The sequence below is a fragment of the Dermacentor silvarum genome, chromosome 4, assembly GCF_013339745.2.
Source record: "Dermacentor silvarum isolate Dsil-2018 chromosome 4, BIME_Dsil_1.4, whole genome shotgun sequence".
Classification (NCBI taxonomy): Eukaryota; Metazoa; Arthropoda; class Arachnida; order Ixodida; family Ixodidae; genus Dermacentor; species Dermacentor silvarum.
The window spans coordinates 120,394,093-120,411,001 of NC_051157.2; positions in this window are offsets into that span (position 1 = coordinate 120,394,093).

Consider the following 16,909-nt stretch of genomic DNA (forward strand, 5'->3'; position numbering starts at 1 on the left):
GGCAACTAAAGCAAGCAACTGAAGAAAACAGTGGAATATGCAAAGTAAGAACCAGTCAAGAATGTCACACAAAAATCATAATGAATACAAATGCACGCAGATCTCTTTGAGGAAGTTGATGAATCGAATTACTTGTCGCTCGGCTAGTTGATGCATATAGGCTTCTTGAGCGCAATATAGTTGCGAGCGACAGACAGGATGAAACGCTCGCTTCCATGAGTCGTGTAGGCCTGTAACACAACGCGTGAAGGAATTTCCTCATCGACTGATCCTTAAGTGGGTTTGGATATTGTCACCAATGGAGCAGCTCGGACTCTGGCGAGACACCGACTAAAACTGGCCACGGCCACTTTGAGGCAGCGATTGAACGCAGTAGAGAAATACACGTCAAAAAACGAAAATAAATCGGTGTAAAAAATTTAAAAGATATTGTCACGTTGTAGTGACGGTCAAGACGGTCATCATAAGTAAACAATGTACATGTGTCAATACCAGCTTCAATTGAATTACTTCATGCGCTATATGTATAGTGTTTAATAAATTGAAATACAATATTTCTAGTTTCAATACGTTGAGGTAAGTAAAGAGGCGTGTGTGACTACAATATACAGGCAGCGTTTAACATGAAAGCGTTTTTCGCAAGGCGCATATGCTCCGTTTTGTCAAAATTAATCCCATCTACGTATGTCACGCGATCATCATCACGCTGATCCGTGAGATGGTGACATTTAAGTAGGCATAAAAATGTTAGAACGGTTTGCTTTATTAAATGAATAGTACTCTCACGACGTGTAATTGTTGCAAATGGAATATTTACGTATTATTTGCATTAACAGTGTGTAATTCTGTATAAAATATGGCAGGCAGCCTGGACACCTATAAGGGTAGTAACGGTGGTAGTGCTTGGAAGACTCTTGCGGTCATACTTGGTCGTTTTGTGCCAACGTACTTTGCAGTCAACGCTCTAAGAGTGCACATTCGACATGTAGCAAGGACGGCCTTTCACCATCTTGCTTGCCTGCCAACAACTAGGCCGCCTACGAGTTGTAGCCGTCTCCTGACTATACACGGAGCATCGCTACCATCGAATTACGTCCCTGCAGCATGGCCTTCGTTGCCACTGTGGTCTCTGCATTCACCTCGAATATGCCTCACGATTCCAGGCGTAAATAAGAAGGCACAAATGCCGTCAGCAACATTGAAGCAGGCAGCATTATTGCTACTACATGAGGTCCACAGTGACCGCTTACATGTTTACACAGATGGGTCGGTCATGCACTCCAGTTCAGCAGCTGCAGTATTTGTCCCAGCAAAATCTACAGTAATAAAATTCCGGGCATCGAACTTGACATCGACGACGGCTGTGGAACTTACTGCTCTGTGTGCAGCATTGAAATTTATCGACCAGGAACCGCCCCAGAAATGGTCTATCTTCTGCGATTCCAAGGCCGCCCTCCAGAGTTTGCTCTCTGCACTACGCTGTGGACTCCACGAACGGCTTGTCGCGGACACATGCGAAATTTACCATCAGGCAGTTGACAAAGGACATGACATCGCCTTTCAATGGCTGCCAAGTCACTGTGGTATCTTTGGAAACGAGCAAGCGGACGCAGCTGCTCGATCTTCACATACCAGTACCGATTGCGTCGCTATCCCTATGTCCAGAACAGACGCAGCACGAAAGCTCCGTGCGCTTGCTCGCGAGCTCACGTTAGCCCACTGGAATTCAACGGACATGAAAAACCAGTGCCTCTGTTCCCTGGATCTTAATCTGAAGCTCCGACTTCTACATAGTTTACCACGACGGGAGGTAACTCTCATTTGTCGCCTAAGACTTGGAGTAGCTTTCACCAACGCGTACTCCTACCTTATCAGAATGGCCACAAGTCCAGATTGTGAAACTTGCGAGTGCAAAGAGACGATATCACATCTTCTGTGTGATTGTCGTCGTTTTAGTGCACAAAGGAAAGTCCTCAGAACCACGCTCGACAAGATAGACAGCCGTCCCCTTACGGAAGCCAGAATTATTGGTCCCTGGTCGCAGCCGACGTCGGAACGAACTGCTTTAAAAGCGCTAGTACGCTTTTTAAAAGAAACAGGACTTCCTCAAAAACTATAGAATTGTGCTGACTGATGTGTTTTTTTAATTCTTTTTAATCTTCTCTTGTTTTCTAATCTTTTCTGCCCTTACCCCATCCCCCTGTGCAGAGTAGCCAAGCGGACACTTAACCTGGTTAACCTCTCTGCCTTTCACCTCTTATTTTCCTTCCTTCCTTCCTTCCTTGTGCAAGTCTAATGGTTAGGACAGTAGGCATTAGAAAGGTTTGATTCCTTAATGGAATTATGCTGTTGATGACGTATATTCGTTGCATTGAGGATATTTATGTATCATTTTTTTTACAGCGTAGCTGTTAAGGGCGAGGTTCCAGGACATCGCGTCCGTGTAGTAGACCAACTGGCGTGTATAACAATTCAGATACAGCTCCATGTGCGTGGCGGTTTCCCGCCAGTTGTGCCTTAGCACAGGTTCCAAATGGATTATGGATGGCCCATTGTGATGCCCCTCGCCACCGCCGATGCCTCTTTCACAAGTGTCGCGATACTCGGCGGCGGCACATCCCACCAATTGTTGTGCCCCGTTTTCTCGCGGATCCCGCTAGCGCTGTTATCAGTAGTTGCCCTATGGACTCGCTATGGGATGAAGGCTCGTTTAACCACATCTTCCAGGATCTAGACGTCAGGATCCTGACGATGCCGTGCAGTGTGCCCCGGATATGAACGCTGTGGCTCATACGCTAGTCTATGACGATGGGGCGTACTTGGCGCAGCAAACGCACTACTTCGCCATCGCGCCGGGTGAAAACAAGACGCCGGTCTCCTTGCTCTTTGACGAACATGCCGAAGACGCTAGATATAGTCAATAATGATAGTATATATATTTCCTATAGACATTGCGAGACAGCTGTTAAACCTCGACGGTTTATTTTGCAGGCTGCACGCTGAAGCGAATGACGCTGGCTATGATGATGAATATATACCTATGAAGAAGATGAAGGGGTAATATAATGCTCACACAATTTCCCACGCGCGTGGAAATGGCCAACCTGGCCGTTGGTTATGGCGGCGAACGCCGTATGAAAGCCTTTAAACGCGGAACATCCCCAATCTCTGTGGCACGGCAGCGGCCGTCCAAATTTGGCGTAACAACGGGAGTGACACGATAGTTAACTGGCGAAGTCTGTTCCCGAACTGTGTAGGGCCCGATAAAACGGGACTGAAATTTCTCGCATAATCCAGGAGCGCGAACTGGGGTCCACAGTAACAGTTCGTCTCCAGGGACGAAGGAAACGACACGGTGGGATGCATCATGGCGAGTTTTGCGGTCTTGTTGACTGGCGTCGGTGTTGAGGCAGGCGCGTTGGCGACACCGGGCAATACGCGAAACGAACTGCTCACACATTGATGTGGACGAGGGCACGGGAACACCAAAGAAAGAAATGTCGAGGATAGGGATCGGTTGACGACCATACACAAGGAAAAAGGGCGAGTACCCCATAGTGCGTTGGACGGCCGTGTTGTATGCGAAAGTGACGAATGGGAGAATGACATCCCAATTGGTGTGGTCAGGGCTGATGTACATTGATATCATGTCGGACAGCGGGCTATGAAAGCGCTCTGTGAGGCCATTAGTTGGAGGGTGGTAGCTGGAAGTCGTTTTATGGATGGTATTGGACGCACGGAGAACATCGTCGAGAAGTTTAGACAGAAAGGTCCTGCCGCGGTCACTCAAAAGGACATGGGGCTCCGTGCCGTAAAAAGATGGCTTCCAATAAAAAGGCTGCAACCTCCGCTGCGGTTCCGAAGGTAGTGCGGCTGTTTCAGCGTACCGTGTCAAATGGTCTACAGCTGTGACGATCCAACGTTTACCGCCAGATGATAAGGGTAGCGGTCCATATAGGTCGACACCAACGATTGCGAAAGAAACTTTAGTGCACGGGATAGGTTGGAGCAGTCCAGCCGGAGGTGAGGTCACTCGTTTGCGCTGCTGGCAGATCGAACAGGAAGCCACGTATTTTGCAACGCTGGTTGCAAGTCCAGGCCAAGAGAAGCGGCTGCGGATTCGCTCAAAGGTTTTATGGAAACCAAAGTGACCGGCAGTGGGATCATCGTGAAAGGTCTCCAGTATTTGTGCCCTAAGTGATCAGGGAACGACAGGAACCCAACGGTGTCCTTTGGGATGAAACACGTACCGGTATAAGTTCGAATTTTCGGTATTGAAGTTCTTCAACTGCCGACGGAGCCGAGCGTTAGGTGTGTGAGATGATCCGCGAATACGTTCCATAATGGAGTGGCAGTAGGAGTCACTGCGTTGGCAAGATGCAAACGTATGAGAATGGCTGGATGGGAGCTGGTCGAGAGCTGCGAGCGAAGGAAACGCAGAAGAAACGTTCTGCGGTTTGCTCAAGGAAGGTGGTAAGCAGGCAGCGTTTGAAGACGGTGGTAGGGGACAACGAGAGAGAGCGTTGGCATCCTCGTGTTTCTTTCCAGACTTGTAGGTGACGTCGAAGTCGTATTATTCTAAACGAACTATCCAACGGCGGAGACGTCCCGTTAAATTCTTTAGCGTCACCAACCAACACAAGCTGTGGTGATCAGTAACGACCGTAAAGTGGCGGCTCTGCAGATTAGGCTGAAATTTTTGGACGGACCAAACAACGGCGAGACACTCTTGCTCGGTAATCGTATAATTTCTCTCTGCGGCTGTTAGCGTGCGACTTGCGTATGCAGCCACACGTTCTTCGGAATTTTGCTGACGTTGCAGAAGAACAGCGCCAATACCGTGGCCGCTGGCGTCAGTATGTAGAAGAATGGGTGCGGTGTTGTCGAAATGACAAAGCACAGGTTCGGACGTGAGGGCACGCTTGAGAACGTCAAAAGGAGCTTGGCATTCGTCCGACCATACGTAAAGGGAGCTCCAGAAGGAAGGAGTTGATGGAGCGGCGCCGCAATGGCGGCAAAGTTACGTATGAGGCGCCGGAAATAGGAAGCTAAGCCAAGGAAGCTAAGCAAGTCTTTGGCGCGTTGAGGCCTGGGAAAGCGGAGGACATCAGTAATCTTATCGGGGTCAGGTCGAATGCCCTCCTTGCTGACAAGGGCTCCGAGTACTTTAATGGTTTTGCTGGCGAAGTGGCACTTTTTTGTATTCAGCTGAAGGCCAGCAGCTGAGAGACATGTGAGGGCTTCGTTGAGGCACTGCAAGTGCTGATGGAAGGTGGACGAAAATATGACGATGTCGTCAAGGTAGCATAAGCAAGTCTTCCATTTTAGACCCCGTAGTACAGTGTCTATCATCCGCTCAAATGTGACGGGAGCATTACACAGGCAAAAAGGCATTACGTTAAATTTGTAAAGTTCATCGGGTGTGGCAAAGGCAGTTTTTTCCTTGTCTGCTTCGTGAATGGGGATCTGCCAGTATCCGGAGCGTAGATCAAGGCTGGGGAAATACTCCGTGCCTTGTAATGAATCTAACGCATTGTCAATTCGGGGCAGTGGATATACAAGTTTGTGGGTTTTGTTCAAGGCACGGTAGTCTACGAAGAATCACACTGAGCCGTCTTTCTGACGCACCAAAACGACAGGTGACGTCCAAGGGCTTGAGGAAGGGCGGATGATGCTTGATTTCAGCATGTCGGCAACGTGGGTATCGATGATCTGGCGTTCGGCGGAAGAAACTCGATATGGCTGCCGGCTCACGATGGAAGTGCCATCTGTGTGTATGCGATAAGCCATCGCAGAAGTCTGTCCCAGAAGAGGAGAGTGTACGTCAAAGGAGTCTTTATGCTTGGATAACAATGCCAGTAACTCCTCCGTCTGCTGTGGCGTTAGATCGGTGCTGATTGCACTAGCGAGAACAGAAGCAGGGACCGCATCTATAGCTGTGGGTGATTGTGAAACAGCAGTAGTCGAGGTAAGCACAAAGACAGGCCGAGTGTCCAAGACGGAAATGACAACAGCGCCTTTAGGCAGCCGTGCTGGCTCAGTGGTCGCGCCGTTTGTGAAGCGAACAAGGCTGGGTGCCAAAGCAATTCCTTTGGATGGGCAACAGGTTGAAGGTACAACTAAAATGTCACCATCGGTGGTATCAGAGTTCACTACAAGAAGTTGTTCGCGGCCAAGTGGCACCACACAATCGTCAGCAGTTCGTAAGCGAAGGCGTGGTTCGTACACGTCGTCGGAATTGTCGGTCTCTGCCAAGTTAACAAGGCGTTGGCGGCAAGAGATGAAAACAGATGCTGAAGAGAGAAAGTCCCATCCTAGTATAAGCATGTGAGCACATAAAGTCAACTCTGCGAACTGGATATGGTGGCGTATCCCGTCAACCGAAACTCGAACGGTGCATTGCGCCGATGGCCGAATCACAACATTATTTACACCACGCGGAAGAGCTCCATTGTAAGGTGTAGTAACTTTGCGTAGACGAGAGCACAAGTCAGCGCAAATAATAGAAATAGCTGCTCCCGTATCAAATAATGCTGGAACTGTTACACCTTCTACACACACTAATAAAGTATTGGCCGTGGAGGAATTGTAGTCTGCGAGCCATGCAGATTTCCCTCCAAAAACTGCACCATCTAGATTTCCGATTGGTAGTCAGGAGTACGGGTGGCCGGTTGCAGGGGAGGGTGATGTCGATCAGCGGAGAGGGGGAGGGCGAGCGGCGGCGCCCTTGACGGTAGTTGAGAGGCGCGTGGGGAAGGCCGGCGCTGGTAGTGACTCGGAGGAAGCAACGGGTCTCTCTCATAAACATCGTAGCCACGGCGTTCGTCCTGCTGTCGTCTTCGCAAAAAAAGAAAAATTACTCCATCTCCCGCTAAAGGGAACTGTTTGTGGATGCGAAGCAGCGGGGAGACGGTTAGCTTGAGCGGGAGATGGATCCACCGCTCGATGTGGACGTTTCGATTCGGCTTCGCGTTGCCGCGCCGCCTCGGGATCCACCGCTCGACGTTGACGTTTCGATTCGGCTTCCCGAGCCCGGAGTTCAGGGTCCGCTTGCCGCCGTTCACGTTTCCTTTCGGCTTCGCGAGCCCGAAGTTCGGGATCGCCACGTCGCCACTCCCGTTTCGCGGCAGCGGCTCGAGCGCTCATCGCGGCGCTGCACAGGAGAGAGAATGAGGTGCGCGCGCTCCGTCATTTTCATACCGCGGAACTACCGTGGCGCTCCCAGCGGAGTATGCAGCTGTCGTACCACCTGTCATGCGTGCCGCTCAGCAGAGTAGAGTATTCCTAGAGGAGAGAGAGGGGGAGGGGACGCGCATGAGCTGTGGGGGTGTGGGACGCAGGCGTCCTCCTTAGAGTAGAGGATTCCTAGAGAGAAAGGGGGGGGCGTAGGAGAGGAGAGAGAGGTGGAGGGGACGCGCATGCGCTGTGGGGGTGTGGGACGCCGCGGGACGGAAGGAGGGACGGACAAAGCCCCCGCCATAAGCTGCTTCGCATCTAAAACGCGATATGTGCCCGCGAATACCACAATAATAACAAATGGGGCGGGGCGTAGGCCGGGTAGTGTAAAATGCTGTGGCAGGCGTACGGGGTGCTAGAGTCGCCAGATGGTTGGGAGCAGGAGCAGGAGGCGCTGTCTGAATGAACGCTGGTTGCATAGCCGCAACCTGAGCACACGAGGTTGACGGCGAAGGAGGGGCACAGCTCGCAGCGCAGGTCATGGAGGACAGCTCCTCTTTGATGATGTCGCGCAGGCCAGGAACCGATGGTTGAGGCTGAAAAACGGGAGGACTGAGCAGGCTACACGCTTAGAGCTCTTCGCGTATGAGAGTCCGAATCAGCATACGCAGGTCCGTATCCGAGGAAGGAGGCGTGTCACAGGCGACAGGTTGTAAACGGATGGCCTGCAGCGTGTCCAGGTGTTGGCAAGTCGTGATCACATCGTTGACGGTATTCGGATTCTTTATCGCCAGTGCGTTGAACGCGACGGGGGCAATGCCCTTTAGAATATGGTGAACACGATCAGATTCCGTCATGGTGGCATCAACACGGCGACAAAGGGCGAGGACGTCCTCGATATAAGAGGCGTATGTTTCCCCGAGAAGTTGCATGCGTCCATAAAGCTTTTTCTTGGCGACTTCGGAGCGGACGTATGGGGCGCCGAAAATCTGCCGAAGTTGGTGTTTGAATGCCGCCCAGTCAGGCAAGGTGCTTTCATTGTTAAGAAACCAAGTCCTGGCAACGTTAGTGAAATGGAATGCGACGTTGCGAAGCTTGTGGAAATCATCCCAGCGGTTAGACTTCCTCACGCGGTCAGTCGTCATCCCAGTCGTCGTCAACGTCGTCACTACGAAGACCAGCGAACATGGTGGGAACGCGCTGCCGCGTGCTGACAGTCCATTAGGAACGGCCGGTGGGGCAGTGACGGTGACGCCAGAGGCTCCTGGTGGATCTTCTTGGGGCATGGCGGCGGAAAGGCGGAGCAAGCGGCGGCCTGAACGAAGCTCCAGGGAAAGTCGAAGTCGTAGAGGACCAAGGGATCGAGAGCAGCCTCCACCACTTGCGAGACAGCTGTTAAACCTCGACGGTTTATTTTACAGGCGGCGCGCTGAAGCGAATGCGCTGGCCATGATGATGAATATCTACAGATGAAGAAGATGAAGGGGTAATATTGTCGCGATGCGCAAAGCTCAGGAGCTTTATTGTAGAAGCACCGCGCCGTACTCGGGAGAAGGAACCAGAGAGGCGCGAACAACAAGAATCTCTTCTTCTCTAGATGCCTTCCGGAATCTCGAGCAGCCCAGTCGTCTTTGTCGGCGCCAGGGCGCACTTGTGCACGAATACCGACGCGGCATTACCCTCCCTCCAGAGCGAGCATCCTCCTGATGCTGATCAGATCATAGCGGAAAGACTCGTAGTTGATAGCTTGGCGGTGTCCACTTCACTCTGAATGATATGGCTTCATGCGCACTACGTGCACTATCTCAGGCACCTGTTGACGGCGTTTCGAGCAGCATGAACCATGCAACCACCTCGTAGGTGACGTCGCTAATACGGCGTAGAACCTTGTATGGTCCGAAGTACCGGCGTAGAAGTTTCTCCGAGAGCCCTCGGCGTCGGACGGGAGACCAAATCCACACTTTGCCCGGGCGTATAAGCGGCAAATTGGTGGCGGAGATTGTAGCATCGTGCGTCGCGTTCTTGCTGACTAGTTATCCTGACGCGGGCGAGCTGTCATGCTTCCTCGGCGCGTTCAGTGAAATCTGCGGCATCTGCACCTGAACCATTGCAGTCATGAGGCAGCATAGCGTCAAGCATTGTAGTGACTTCTCGACCATGGACTAGAGCGAACGGCGTCATTTTCGTTGTTTTTTGGCGTGCCGTATTGTATGCGAATGTGACGTATGGAAAGATTGGGTTCCAGTTCTTGTGCTCTACATCGACATACATGCAAAGCATGTCTGCGATGGTCTTGTTGAGGCGCTCGGTAAGCCCATTTGTTTGTGGATGATAGGCCGTCGTCTTCCTGTGGACTGTGCCACTCAGCGTGAGCACAATGCGCAGAAGCTCAGCTATGAAGGCGGCTCCTTTGTCGGTTATGATGATCGCTGGAGCACCGTGTCTGAGGAAAATGTTCTCGATAAAGAATCGTGCTGCTTCAGCTGCCGTGCCACTCGGAATTGCCTTGGTTTCCGCATATCGGGTTAGATAGTCCGTCGCGACTATGACCCATCTGTTGCCGCTGTCAGATAGTGGAAAGGGGCCCAGGAGGTCTATGCCAATTTGAGCAAACGGCGTTTCCGGTACTGGAACGGGGTGCAATAGCCCAGTGGGTTTAGTCGGTGGTGCTTTGCGTCGCTGACACTCAAGGCATGTCCTCACGTAGTGCTTCACCTCTTCTGCGAGCCTAGGCCAGTAGTAGTTTTGTTTGATTCGTGCTAGTGTTCGCGTGTAACCAAGGTGGCCCGAGGTGGCTTCGTCGTGGCAGGCTTGCAAGATTTCGCGGCGGAGAACTTCGGGAACTACTAGCAGATGGCTCTTCCCTGTTGGAGAGAAGTTCTTCCTATAGAGAACGCCATCGCGCAAACAGAATGAAGGTAGACTCCGTGAAAATAATCTCGACACCTTCGTAGCTCGCCCTTCCAAGAACTCGATCAAGGTGTTGAGCTCTCGGTCGGCTTGCTGTTGCCGAGAGATGGCGGCCGCATCAACAATCCCTAAAAAGCCTGCGCATTCATCTGCATCTGCGCTCGGTGATTCAATAGGTGATCTGGAGAGGCAGTCGGCATCGAGGTGCTGTCTTCCCGATTTGTACACCACTGTCATATCGTACTCTTGAAGCCGTAAGCTCCAGCGTGCCAAACGTCCATACGGGTCTTTCATATTGGTCAGCCAGCAAAGCGAATGATGGTCGCTTACTACTTGAAAGGCGCGACCGTATAAATACGGGCGAAACTTCGTGACTGCCCATACGACGGCCAGACATTCCTTCTCCGTGGTTGAGTAGTTGGACTCGGCACGTGACAATGTTCGACTTGCATAATCAACTACTCTCTCGGCACCGTCTTGCCACTGAACAAGGACAGCTCCAAGGCCCACGTTGTTGGCATCGGTGTGGATCGCTGTTGAAGCATCCTCGTCAAAGTGAGCGAGTACTGGCGGAGTTTGTAGACGCTGCCGTAACTCGTTGAACGCCGCTTCTTGCTTCTCTCCCCATACAAACGCAACATCGTCTCTTGTGAGGCGGGTGAGTGGAGAGGCGAGATGCGCAAAATTGGCAATAAATCGTCGGTAATAAGCGCAGACACCCATGAAGCGTCTGACCACCTTCTTATCGGTAGGCCGAGGGAACTTTGCGACTGCTGCAGTTTTATCGGGGTCAGGCTTAACGCCTTCTTGACTAACTACATGACCTAAAAACTGAAGCTCTTCAAACCCGAAGTGACATTTTTCAGGTTTCGGTGCCCCGGCAATCAGACGATCGTCCTGTTGGTACCGCTGCTGCAGCGCCCCCTCGATTGCTGTGGCCTCTTTAATGAACTCGTCCACTGTTGTCGGCGGATTGCGCACAAGGCCAGCGAACAGCTGCTCCTTGACACCATGCATGGCTGAGCTTTTTAGCCTCCGGCATGTTGGGATCTGCGCGGCGAAACAAACGCGCCTTATCTTCGGCAAACATGGCGACACCTTCATTTGGCTTTTGGATGCGCGTATCGAGAAGGCGCAGTGCGTTTTCACGTCGATTTGTGTCCCCGAATGTGTCGAGAAACTGACGCGAAAAGTCCTCCCACGTTGTCAGACTTCCCTCGCGGTTTTCAAACCACGTCTTTGCACTTTTTTCGAGTGCGAAATAGACGTTGAAAAGCTGCTGGTCGGGGCACCAGGGATTCGATCTCGCTACCCGTTCATATTTCTCCAGCCAGTCCACCGCATCTTCATGCGCGTCACCGTGAAATGGTTCAGGAATCCGAAGGTTTTGAACTGTTACCTGAGTTGGGCTGCTTGGAAGTGCCATTACTGGAGCTGGGGTGGCGGCCTTGATGAAGATGTTTGCAAGACGCCAAATTCGGGGCTCAAACCTTGCAGGCGGCGGCTCGGGCGGTGAACAGGCATCTCGACGCGTGGGTGTCTTGTGGGGCTAGATGCAGGGCTGCTCGTAGGAGTGCCGATCATGAGGCGACGGTACCCCGCACCTCCGCCAGTGTCGCGATGCACAAAGCTCAGGAGCTTTATTATAGAAGCACCGTGCTGTACTCGGGAGAAGGAACCAGAGAGGCGCCAACAACAAGAATCTCTTCTTCTTCTCTAGATGCCTTCCGGAATCTCGAGCAGCCCGGTCGTCGTCTTTGTCGGCGCCAGGGCGCACTTGTGCACGAATACCGACGCGGCAAGATAATGCTCACAATATATTCACTATAGCAGACCCACCATAGTCACAGCTTCACTGGCTTCCATCTTCACAGTAGTGGAAGGGCTCTGAATTTTTATCGCTGAGTAATTCTGTAGAAAGTAGAGCCAGCAGCTTGGACGCGTATTAAGGAAGTAAAGATGGTATAGTGGTTGGAAGCTCGGTTGGCTTGGTGGCGTCGTGGTGGCCCACGTCATTTTTGCAAATCTGCTCACCTTGCTTGCTTGCTTGCTTGCTTCCTATGCCATGGCGCATACCCACCACGGGAGATTGGCCAAGAAGCCGGCGGTTAAACAGGTGGGTTGAAATTATTCAATGAAACTAACTGATGTTAGAGCCGTATTTTATTTTATCTTATAGGGAAGCGTGTGCTTTTGGAAGGAGATCAAGGTTTAAGGTAATAAATTTCGATCAGTTTAATTGGAATTGTTGAAGTTAATAAATAATCAATCAGTAAATTAACGTAAATTGGAATTTTGTAAAATAATAAACAATATATCAGTAAATTAACTAGGTATTCTCCTTGTGTCACCAAGGAACTCGCATACGGCCCCGCATGCGTTCCTGTGGCTAAAACCCAGCGTGTATGCCCCGAAGGATAGAACATTTTCAGTGTTTATAGCGATGCCTAATTTTCGGAACAGAATTTTGAAGTATTTCTTTCTCTGGATTGCGAATCAGCGGCAGTTTAATAAATAATGATCAATGGTTTCAGGTTCTTTGCAAAAATGACATAGAGGGGACATCGCCAGACCAGACCTGTGTAGATAAATATTTAGGGGTGGAATACGGCATCGTAATTTTGTAATGGAGATTTCCAATTTACCCGTGGGACACCATTGATTATGCCAAGGGTAAAGCAAATGCTTTAAGTCTGTGATTTAGGATGTCTGTCTTGCAGAGGAATTTAAGAGCCATAGTTTTCTAAACCTAGCCGCGGTGATATAAGCAGAAGTCGGCAGAACATGCATGACTGGTCCATGTAGGGATGTACGTGCGAGTGCCTCGGCCATTTCATTTAAGAACAAACCATGGTGACCTGGTACCCATAATAAGCGCACCAGACGTAAGGTCGAAGGGATTAATCTTTCTAGTTACCCTGTAACATATTGCTACGTCCTATTTGACGAAGATGATGTCGACACTTCGATTTTTCTCCATGCCTTGCTGGGTGACCACTTGTGTCATATTTGGACCAACGCTATAATAGCTACAGATGCCTCAAAAAACACCGAAAAGGCAGGTGTAGGAATTTTTTTCTCAATCGCTAGATTGGTCCTATTCGATTAGACTTCCATATTTTAGTCCTATGTACACAGCAGAATTGTTAGCTGTGGTTTTGACATTGCGGAAATTGAACCCCTCTCATTCATTAGTCGTTATTATCACCGACTCACTCTCCCTATGTTCATCGCTTACAACGCGTACTGACTCAAAAAATTTGCAGGCGTTATATCTTTTGGCTCCGACTCACTTGCGTTTCCTTCGCTTAATTTGGGTGCCCGGGCACAAAGGTTTGCCTTTGAATGAGTGTGCAGATTCGTCAGCAAAGGCTTCCCTGGGTGGTCCTTCAGTACCTGCCGTTCCCCCAACCGCCTATATCACTGCCGCTAGGTTTAGGAGATTAACAATGATGAATGACATATATAATTATAGTATGGCTTCGCATTCTGACTACCACCATCTACTATTCCCTTGCAGTCGTAAATTCTCTCCAACACGAAAAATAGAGATTACACTAACGAGGCTACGTTGCCGCGATCCCGACACTAAATTTCTATGCACACAGGGCTGGTTTGGCGGCATCTCCTTTGTGTATAGAGTTCGGTGAACCAGAAACTATTGATCACTTTCTCCTTGCTTACCAACGATTCTCTTCAGTAAGAAAAAGGGTGCTTGAGGACCCTTTAAACAAACTTGACCTCAGCATGAACGCCCCCGTCTTGCTTTCATTTGGAGCTTCCACATTGGGGTACAGCCACCAGAATGTTTGCACTGCAATGCAAAACTTTATCATTGATTCAAATTGACTGCCTTCCTAAAATAGACAATTATAATAATTAATTACGACACCAAGCAGAATTCACCTTCCTTTTTTCTTTCTTTCTCTTAATTTTTTCCTCAAGTTTCGCCAAACCACGCAATTCTTGGCCGATCCCATACGGTGGGTATGTGCCATTTGTACAGAGGATCATCATCATAATTTATTGGGACGTACCCATAAGCAGCCTCTGGCTGACCTGAGGACGACGACGTGCCTTGCTTGAATGTTAGCTGGCTTCCATGATAGCCAGTGCTTGCTACCCCTTGTAAATACACCATGTAAATAGTTTACCTACTCTGCTTCCACGTAACAATATGTATGGGCATGCGATGCCGCCGGAACTCTTACGACGCAGTTTCGCCACATACGCGCTCTCCGGTGCGTCGAATATACCTATGACGCCTGGTAGCCTCCCGGGTGCTGTTTACCCTGTACAGCAGCACATGCCTCGCGTGCTTTATATCGGTGTTATTCGAGCAAAAGTGTAATTAAAAAAAAAGACTGTGGACATTTACGGACTTGTGTCTGTGAGTGTTCAACGAAGGCGACACTGCTTCTTAGAATGCACGTTTCGCTTTCGCATGATTTCTCTAAACGAGGGATCAAAAACTTTTTTTAATAACATAGCTAAATCGTAGGGAATATGTCGCGTTTTTGCAGTGGCGTTACAAAGCGAAGCGCACGTACTCTGCCGCTAATAACGGGAGTTTGACAAGGCTATCTAAAAAAACAAACAAACTCTTGTGAATTAACCTCTTAATTGGAACATCAATGGCAGTTATGTATATGGCAAATTTGGAGGCAGTCAAATTTTATAGCATCCCTATCTAAAAAAAGGACAAAAAGAAAATGGGGCCTAATTCGAGATATTATACGTCCAAATCTATGGTGTGCTAGAATGGGGCAGTATGTAGTCCGTATAGCATAACAATGGGAGAACCATGATCGCTTCTGCGATGACGCCACCAGATGGGCGCTGCGATCGACCGATATGCCTAGCGCGCGAGATTTAAATACGTTGTGCGAAACTTTGTGCATTTAAAACGTGAACCCTCTCAAAAATGTTGTTAAATTAATATAATTTGCAAAAATAAATCAGGCAGGATACATCAGGACGTCGTCCATGCTTGCACGTTTCAAATCACAGACCATGCAGTGTTCGTGATCGTTTGCTCAGTGTTTCGGTTGCAGAAGCAAACAAACGCATGGCTGCTCGTCGCGTTCAGTAAGCACGCATTTGTATTTGTTATCAAAGAATTTCGAAATACACGAGGATTAGCATCCCCGAAGGAGCACCTGCACTAGATCAGGTGGGCTACATGGGATTCCTTTCACGCTGCATCAGCCAGAAAAGCAGTTGCCAGGTCTCGCTGAAGAAAAAACACCGTATATTCACGGGGTGAATGATGATGAGTGGGCGAAGCTCCGGAGGGAATCATCAGTAAACCGTGAATCGTCCGTGTAATTCGCCCAGTCTCGCCGCACTAAATCGAACGATTGACTTCCACCAATGACACGCGCCATATGTGACGTCATTCCTATTTTATAACAGCGCCCTTCATTATAATTGCACCATCTCCCGCTTAAGGGGACGCTAGCACAAACGCGTTAGAAACGTGCAGTACTCTCTAGTAAGGGGGAGAGGCCACAGCGTCTTACGCAGCCGTTTACACATGCCGGAACGTGCACTGCGTTTGCCGACGCCATCACATGACTGCTGAGAGAGTATAACCCCCGTATTCATAAACGCTCCTCGACTTGAACTTGACTTGCCATCGCCTTCACCGCGTTTCGAACGCGCTGCCCAAGGCGGTGGCAAGTCAAGTTCAAGTCGAGGAGCGTTTATGAATACGGGGGTAAGGCGGAGAGGCCACAGCGTCTTACACCAGCTTCTTACACGGGCCGGAACGCGCTAGCACAAACGCGTTAGAAACGCGCAGTCTTTCGTTAATGTTGGGTATTTATTGTCATCGTGGTGCGTGTGTCCATGTGCGCTTCGTGGCGTAGTGGTTAGCGCCACGCGTTCGGAAGCGAGGGGTCCCTGGTTCGATTCCGCGCTACGGACACAACTTTCGGAATTTTATTGCGATAGCAATTATATATACACTCCTAGCAGATTCTGGCGTCGCCGTCGCCGTCGCCGTGAGGTTCCGTATGACGTCAATGGAGATGAAATCGTCGCCGCGCACCGCCGAACGCTGTATGTGCGAGTGAAAGGGCGCGAGGGACGTGCGCTTTCACGGGGAGTGAACGCACGGCGGAGAACAAACGCGCGTTCTGTGCCGTGCTCCCTTAAGGGCTGCAGAAGTAGGCGTCTCTTTCCTCCTTTACAATCACCATATATGTAGAGCAAACGCGCCTTCTTCTGACGCGCGAAAATCAGTGGGGGCAGGGGGAGGGAAGGGAGGCGACGTTTAGCAGCGGCACCAAGTGCCTATTTATATCAGAGGCTCCGGCAACACTCACCAACGCCGCACGCATTTTGTGCGAACGCGGGCAAAACGCCGACGGCGTTGACAAGAGTTCTGCGTGTTGCCGGTGCTGCTGCATGTCCAAGTTTGTACAGCTGATAAAGCTAATATCATTACTCCGTATAGCTCTCTACCAATTTGCTATCGCAATTGATGCTTCGCCTTTCAGGTGAAACTGCGACAACTTTTTTTTAGGGGCGAAGCTCCTTAGGGTGTGGGTCTGTCCCTCCTCTGTAGTATGTAGTAGTAGTCGTCGTCGTAGTAGTCGTCGTAGTAGGTAGCCACGTCTACATTTATCAGAAAAACACCGTATATCCACGGGGTGAATGATGATGAGTGGGCGAAGCTCCGGAGGGAATCATCGGTAAACCGTGAATCTTCCGTGTAATTCGCCCAGTCTCGCCGCACTAAATCGAACGACTGACTTCCACCAATGACACGCGCCATATGTGACGTCATTCCTATTTTATAACAGCGCCCTTCATTATA